Below are 7,755 nucleotides of genomic sequence, written 5' to 3'. Positions count from 1 at the left end.
CCAGTCACTTGTATCACAGTTAATAGTGGCATGGCTATGCAATATACGCTGTTGTGGGCGTAGTTAATGCCCTTTATCATTTTGAAAATATGTGTCCTGTTAAGAGGAAGACAAATATGTTAAAGAGCAGACGCTTTATCGGCAGTCTTTGGATTAGGTTATAATATGGCCCTCTTGCGAAGCTTGTTGTGTTCAACATATTTGCCTGTCAATGATATCATCAAACAGATAAAAAGAAAAAATTTGATGGGACAGCAAGCGCTTTGGACGATACGCAAAGGGGAGATAGACATAGATCATACATTTCTTTGGTTTTTTTTCGGGGCAATTTTGTTGTAGTTGGTTCCTTGTTGCGACAACAGTGCAATAGTGATTCGCATATCCCTTGATGTAGAAGAGAGTCAACGTGCCTATTTCGGCGAGTCAACCAACCTATGACCCCAGTAATTATGCCGTAATCAAAGTTTGTTCTGTCTGCGTTTTATGCTGCTTTCTACAGAAGGAGAAGTCAGATTTTCGAGCAGTAGACCGCGCACGTCGGGAGTTGTAGTGCGATGTACGTAGGATGATAAGAATACTTCTTGCAGGATTTCGTGCGATTCGATACTATGGATAGTGCAAAGATGTAGCGCCTGTTGTGTTGAACCTTCCGAACTATCGCCTTATCCTTCTAGCGATACGGTCTCATCTAGGTTGCAGAAGCTGGATTAAGCCATTCTTGACACCGTTACTGGATGCCATTTTTATGGAGAACAATTAAAAATATGGTCTTTGTAAGATTACGGAGCATGGGCTTTAATATACTTTTCCGCAAGGGGCAGCTTTGCTGCTACTCCCCAGTCTAGCGAATATATTTGTTTGTGGCATTATTAACACTAAACTTACCCTTAAGGGTCGATTTGACTGCCTGAAAATTTCTTACAAGTTCACGTATTTTAATGGTGTTACGTCACCATCGGTCCGCCATTAAATATATCTACACGTAACTAGAAAAACAATTAACTATTTTAAAGATGGGTCTGCTTGACCGGGCACAGTCATGATAAATGCATTGTGTATAACTATATAATAAATGCATATTGAACAGGACTAATCAATGATTTGTTTATTGAATAATGTTCTTATAGATCCAACTAACAGAGATGAACAGGGATGCGACATTTTGGCCCAAAATCTCACCAGCTCAACAAATCATATTCCCCTCAAACATGAAAGCCCTAAATATTAATTTGTTCGCAATTATTCGTCAGTCACTGTAAAACAATTAGTTTTACCCTAAATGAATTACTTAAAATCTATCTTAAAAATATCTAAATCACTTAAAATCAAGTGCGGTATCATCAAGGTGTCAGTAGTGAAGAACAACATTACTTTGGCCAATTTTTGCTAAAAATCATACTAATTAATAAAGTTTATGTTTACCATTCCTTATGTTGTTTACAAGTTCGCCACCTGTAAAAACATTGACTAATTTGAGATTAACGAAAAACAATTGTTTATTTTGTCCAACCGTTGTGTCGATTTCGTTAAAAACTGGTACTTCAAGACAAAGATTGAAAAGTTAAACGACTAATTAACTATGGTGGCCATAGATGATGATCTCATTGTTTATAACAATAGTTTAGTACAAAGTGTACATCTTGAAGGTCTAGCAAAGCGCTCCTGTATAAGCCCATGTAAAATGCGTACACCTTTTGTGGAACAACAGAGTAAATATTATAGTTGCTCAAAGAAAAATTTACTGGCTGTGTTCGCGTTAGCTGTCATGCCGTGATTAATGTATTTAGTAAAGATAGTTAAGAGATAATCACAAGTCGGTTTAGTCCACCTTAGCGATTTCAATCGAAATGGCAAAGGCGGTAGTGACAGCATTTTCGCGACTTGAATCCAGATATCCGTGCAGAGTATTTTTACGCCAACCTTCCTCACAACATCCTGCCGGTAACGACAGAATAACACAGAGTCGGAGGTAAGCTGTTCCCAAATCTTTTAGCTTTCTGTGTGAGTTTCGTTAGATTCATAAAATTAACTCGCCAAGGAGTTGTTTCTTCTATCCTGTCCTATTATAAAGGCTGTTTCGTTGGACGTCTTTTGTAGCTGCCCAGGAAATTGTTCGATGCACTGCATGATTATTTAACGCATATATAGGAATAGTTCACATAGAAGTAGTGAACGCAATAATAGAGTAAATATGAGACTATATCAATAATAAAATAAATATCATTAGTAAAAATGACCGAATAAAGCCAACGGTTTTACGGAGGACCATCAAGCCGTGGTGTATAGTGGGTATCGCAATTCTCGAGATTCGTAGAACTTAATTTGGTGTGCTATCATCATTTGGACGCAACTGAAGTTCCAGTTCGCGCTTCAGAGCCTATCTAGTGTACCAAAACTGGTAACTATCTGTTCTGTAAGATTATTTCTGATGTGCTATCCGCTACACGCTTGAGAAGTGCAGCGTGGTGTAGAAGCGTGTTTAACTATATATAGGAGGACATATCTTACTTTATCACTAAGAATAATAATCATCAGTGTTGAAACGGATACAGAATAAACGGGTATCGAAAATCTAATGCAAATATATGAGCTGATATAATAATAAGCAAAAAGCAAAGTAATCAAGCGCATGCTATTCGCGGTAAAAAACCATACGTTGACAGGACATATTGAAAATTCTTGTGTAAAGGTTTTTTGCAATCAGTTCAGCAATACACCTTTGATTAATATACATCTAGAAATCTGTAATTTTTCGAATTTAATTTTGTGCAGTTTTTGGCGCCCCCTTCTAATTATCCCCCGAGTAGTTTCGGTTTTCTGTTTACATTTGTTAGAGACTTAGAGTTCAGAGTGCCCGGCTGCGAAGTAAAAAATCGGTGGTTTGAATTCTGCAATAAAATACACCTATTACATTAAACACACAATAAGAATAGTTTCGTAGTTATGACGATCATCCCGGAATGTTAAAAAGTGTGAGATACTATTTGTGAAAAGATCTAGCGTGTTAATGTTTTAAGCGTATCTGTTAGATTTCATTTTTCGTCGATGTCGCTTTCCTTCGGTGAGCTCGCGTCAATTTTCCCATGAAGACAACTCGACTTGTACCGTAGTAAATTGATGAACATCTCGGTGAGCTCCTTTCAGTGACCTCAATTTAGTTACATATACAAGAAGGGACTTCCGGTCATAATCCTCTTACAAAACGTTGTTCGCAGATCTTAAATATCGTGTTTATTGAATAATTTTTTCTTCAATTTCTTGTAAAATCCAAAAGCGATTTCGGTAGTTAGTAATGTTCATGCTAATCTCTACGCATAACATGCTCTACTTACATAACATGCACTTTTTTCAATCGTATTGCATACTACCTTCAAATTAGATGTATGTTAGAGTGTTTTGTGCTATTTATTCATTTTGTTTGTCTAGTATTATACAACACGTATTTCGTTGTACATTTAACATAAAATTGTATACATACATACTTGATGTTATGAGAATTGGAAAAATCCTCTAGCGGTGGCTTGGATGGTAGGCAAGTCGAAAAAACTAGTAAGCTTGCGGCTTTCAGCCACGCAGAAGTAGACGATGAATGTTAATATTATTATTTTATATGTTATGATAAATATCACGTCACTTATATAGCTGATTGTTGTGCAGGTACTAACTGCTGCGAAAGGTGCAGCAGCTATGCCGGACTCAGGTGAATCCAAACGAAAGAGAAGAGTGGAAGAAAACAACGATTTCATTCAGCGAAAGCAAAAGTGTCCAGAATGTCTGGAACCAACTGGGAGGTTGTTAAAACAGGCTAGAAAAGCTTGCGAAGAATTCAGCGGTAATACGGCTATTCTAGTTCTATATAGAGCATAAGAGTAGAAGTACTGTTTTAACTAAGTATAACTTCAAAACAGCTAGCCCCCTTTCAGCACGACAGGAACTATTTAGAGCGCCTCGCTTGTCCATATATTTAGCAGGCATCTATGACATTTCCTGGATCACAATAGGCATAAATTATGTTTTTCTATTATTTGGGCTGACATTTGCCAATGATTTCAGTAATTTGGTTTCGTTTGGATAAAAATGTTTTATTATAATTCAGCTCAAACATTTAATTACTCTCTGTATACGTATAGGAACAACAAAATATCGTGGAGCAGTAGTGATGTTGGTCATAGATAGTTAAGTCAATATTGCCAAGTAATTGAAAGAAGTTAAATTGTCAGTTAATGGTGTCGTTTACGTTATTGCTACACACATTAGAATCCACCATCTTCTACCAAACTCGAGGACAAGGATAGAGAAGGCCTTGATAAAAGAACATCAAAGATAGAAGAAGATGAAATCAAACAGCTTCGAACGCTTACAACACTTGGCTACGATCCGCGATTCCTCCACGAGAAGCGCCATCTTATCTGTGATTTCGTTTTAGAATCTCTTATGAATGGGTAATGCCTTGCACATGTCTACACCTATGCGTTTGATTTCTAGTGCGCTTAACATAAAGCTATATTATTATATGTAATACGTACTTTACCTTTATTAACCAACAGCCGAGATATGTACAAGTCTGCTCCTGGATGCCGTTGCAAGATTGTCAGCGAATTACAGAATCATTTTGTAATGTACCTATTATAAAATTATAGAAAAATACGCTATAGCCACGTTTGCTCCTTGTAGTTTAAGTGAAGATAGCGGTTGTTAACAGAATATGATTCAATAACATGGGAAAAGTTCTGTGTTAAAGTCTCGATAAAGTTTCACTGTTTCACCTAGATTACCTATGCATTGAGACATGCGTGCATATAGTAAAAAATGAACGCGTAGATAGCAGAATTTCTCTCATTTTTTTCTCGTTGGTTTTCTAGGTCTTCATAACATGAAATCAAAGCGCACAGCCAAGGGCTCTTGTAGGAAGTGGTAAATCGGTCTTTGTGCCTGAGCTTTATAAGCAGAAAACAAAGAAAGCCAAAAACAAATGGAGATGATCTTAAAAATTGCATCAGCTAATTATTTGTTCGCATTTAGGGTGCGAGCAACGTATCACGGACCTAGGCGCAGATTAAAATCGTGTTAATGTGGGCAGCAATTTTACACTAGCTACTCTGAATACAAATGAGATCGAAACGATTCTAGGGGTTATATATGGAACGGTAGCACGTAGGACACTCGGTAAGGTATTTTTTTTTTATCAAGAATGAATGTTATTATAAATAGTAGAAAAAGACGAAGAAACATCTGATGGAGGAATTACTATTTATAGAGTAAAACTACGAAAAGGAGACGCATTTTCGATATATAAAAGACTGGTGGATCAATAAAGTCATAAAGCCTTTCTCAAAGATGGACGATGGTCGATCGGTTTTCCTGTCTTAAAAGCGTTTTGTTCAAAACACACTTCTAGCAAACTAACGCTGCTAGTGATTACTTGAGAGTCTCACGCTGAGGTATATGTTTTTTATACTGTGTCTGATCTGCGATTGGTTGGTACGTGTACAGAAATAGGCAGGAGTTATCTGGGGTATCCTATTTTTTCTGTCAACTCGACAATTCTAGCGCACCTCTTAGCCATTCGTTAGCTGCTGCAATTTAGAGTTTGTGGTAGATTGACACGTTAATCTGATTGCCACTGTCATCAGCAAGTGAGATTCTACTCAGATCACTTCTTTAAGGCCGTGGATGTACATCTGGTATCACTATTTGGTATTTGTACAGTATGTACTGTTTATTACTGCTGGTATTACTATATGTACAATATAGAGTAGTTTCGGCACAGTGTCTTGGGCCGCAAGACCCAGGTCGACGACACCCACTATTGTAATAATTGTCATGATTTACGTATAATAATACTAACCGTAACACAGGCAGCGGCAAGAGCGTCACATTAGACAGAGGAAAATTAGCTGATTGCGGCTGAGTTTCAAAGCTCATGAATCTTCAACGACATGCGTAATTTTAACGCAACACAAAAGAGTGCGACTCTCAATAACAACTCACAACTTCTCAAAGTGACATTCAAAACTACCTAGAAAAAAAGCCAATATTCTACAGCTAGGAAACTTTACCAAAGCCCCCCGATACTGCCGAAGCAAATATCCCAAGGTAAGGCCCGATATCCGTAAACGACACCCACACATTAAGATGAAACAGGACTACATAACGCTTGTCACAGTCATTCACTGACGGATTATGACTAATCAATTGTTAATTCGAAATTCAAGTTCACGCGAAAATCGTTGTCTGATCTGATAGTTAAGGATGTCATTTGGAGAAAATAGTTGACACTTTCCATATTATAGAAAGGGTAAAAATTAATGGAAGACTGGAAACAACTCGGTAGCAGGCAAGGGGTTCTAAATCAATGTAAAAAACTTGCCCTATATTTTTTCTATACTTTAGCGAAACTATTTTTCGATCATTACGCCTGTAGATCATTACGCCATTAGAATAAGCAAACGTAAAGCAAAAAGGTAATACAAGTTATACGGAATATTATACCAATAAGCATAACGTTGAGGTATAATGACCTCCTGAACACGTAGCAACCTTTGCGTTCCATATATTGTTTGGAATCTTGTTATCATTTGAATTGATAGATAAGTACTTCGGTGCGAATTAATTAAACTTGAAACAGAGGAAACTGGAACGAACGCGAACTTACCGTTTCCTCTGTTTAAATGCAACCGCCTTCAATAACCAATGCGTTCATCCGAAAATGCACATTATCCAACGTTTAGCATTAAATGTATCATTAATATAACCGTATGTATCATTAGTATAAATATGACTAGAGCTTCACTAGTTGTGACATTACCTTTTTTAATTTTTTTAAGAAGGGGGAAGTGTTATTCACATTAGTGAACACCATCCGGGATGGAAATAAGTTCGGCAAACTTAGTTTGATTTTAAAAAATCACCTCTTGTCATCTCTCTCTAAACGTATGCCAATGATTTGGAACCGCTGAAATGTTATGTTGATGCAGTACAGACGTTGGCGACTAAGGGTTGGTTACTTCAGTCAACACGTGACCAACTTAAAATGCTCATGCAAGGTTATCGATTAGTATTTGCAACGGCTTGATTCTGCCAAAAATCTACCGTTTGATACGTTACGTACACATTCGAGTAATGATCAAGGTGTCGTTGGAACGTGGGCAAATAACACGAGGTTCGCTGTCTCCTTGTAAGCCTTAGATAAAAATAAGAACACTATGACGTTTGAAAACACGTCTTTTCACATAATTTGAATGCTTTTTTATTTCTACGTCGTTATAAATTTTCAACGATTCCACCAATGTTAACCACATCCAGAATTGTAAGACTTGTCATACGCTCAAGGGTAATAGTTTGTGGATCTCACTTTCGCTATAGCTGTTCCTGCCGAATTTCAGAATGGCATCTACGGAACAGATACGGGTCACCACTCACAGTTGCTGCTAGGCTACGTTGGCTATCTCAGTGAAGATTTTCGTTTTGAAAACGTAGCCTTAAATACGCAGTCTTTTCTTAAGGGAATACCAACGACTATTTTCAACCACGCCTGTATATGCGGCACCTATAGAATCAACTGGCCATTGTTGTGACGCATACATGTATCGAAAAACGTATCAAGAATACGACTGGATAAAGTCTAATGCATTATTATACTCGATTTGAAGGACGGGTCGGGTCGGAAAAGCTTTCAAGCATCCATATAACCTACGGTACTGGGCCTTCTGGCTGCCAAAAACCTCGACAGCGAAGTCTACGGTCAAGCGAAAT

General features: G+C 37.5%; 1 long non-coding RNA gene across 1 annotated transcript; it reads left to right on the top strand.

Moving 5' to 3' along the window:
* Window positions 1-2,060: 2,060 nt before the first annotated feature.
* LOC111245335 (uncharacterized) lies at window positions 2,061-5,342 on the top strand. Its single transcript, XR_002671286.2, has 3 exons — window positions 2,061-3,129; window positions 3,658-3,832; window positions 4,258-5,342. It is a non-coding gene; the product is annotated as an uncharacterized LOC111245335 (long non-coding RNA).
* Window positions 5,343-7,755: the final 2,413 nt, after the last annotated feature.

The sequence above is a fragment of the Varroa destructor genome, unplaced genomic scaffold, assembly GCF_002443255.2.
Source record: "Varroa destructor unplaced genomic scaffold, Vdes_3.0 BEIS01000002.1, whole genome shotgun sequence".
Lineage (NCBI taxonomy): Eukaryota > Metazoa > Arthropoda > Arachnida > Mesostigmata > Varroidae > Varroa > Varroa destructor.
Note: the sequence above shows the minus strand (reverse complement) of the source record. Positions and strands in the feature narration are given on the sequence as shown.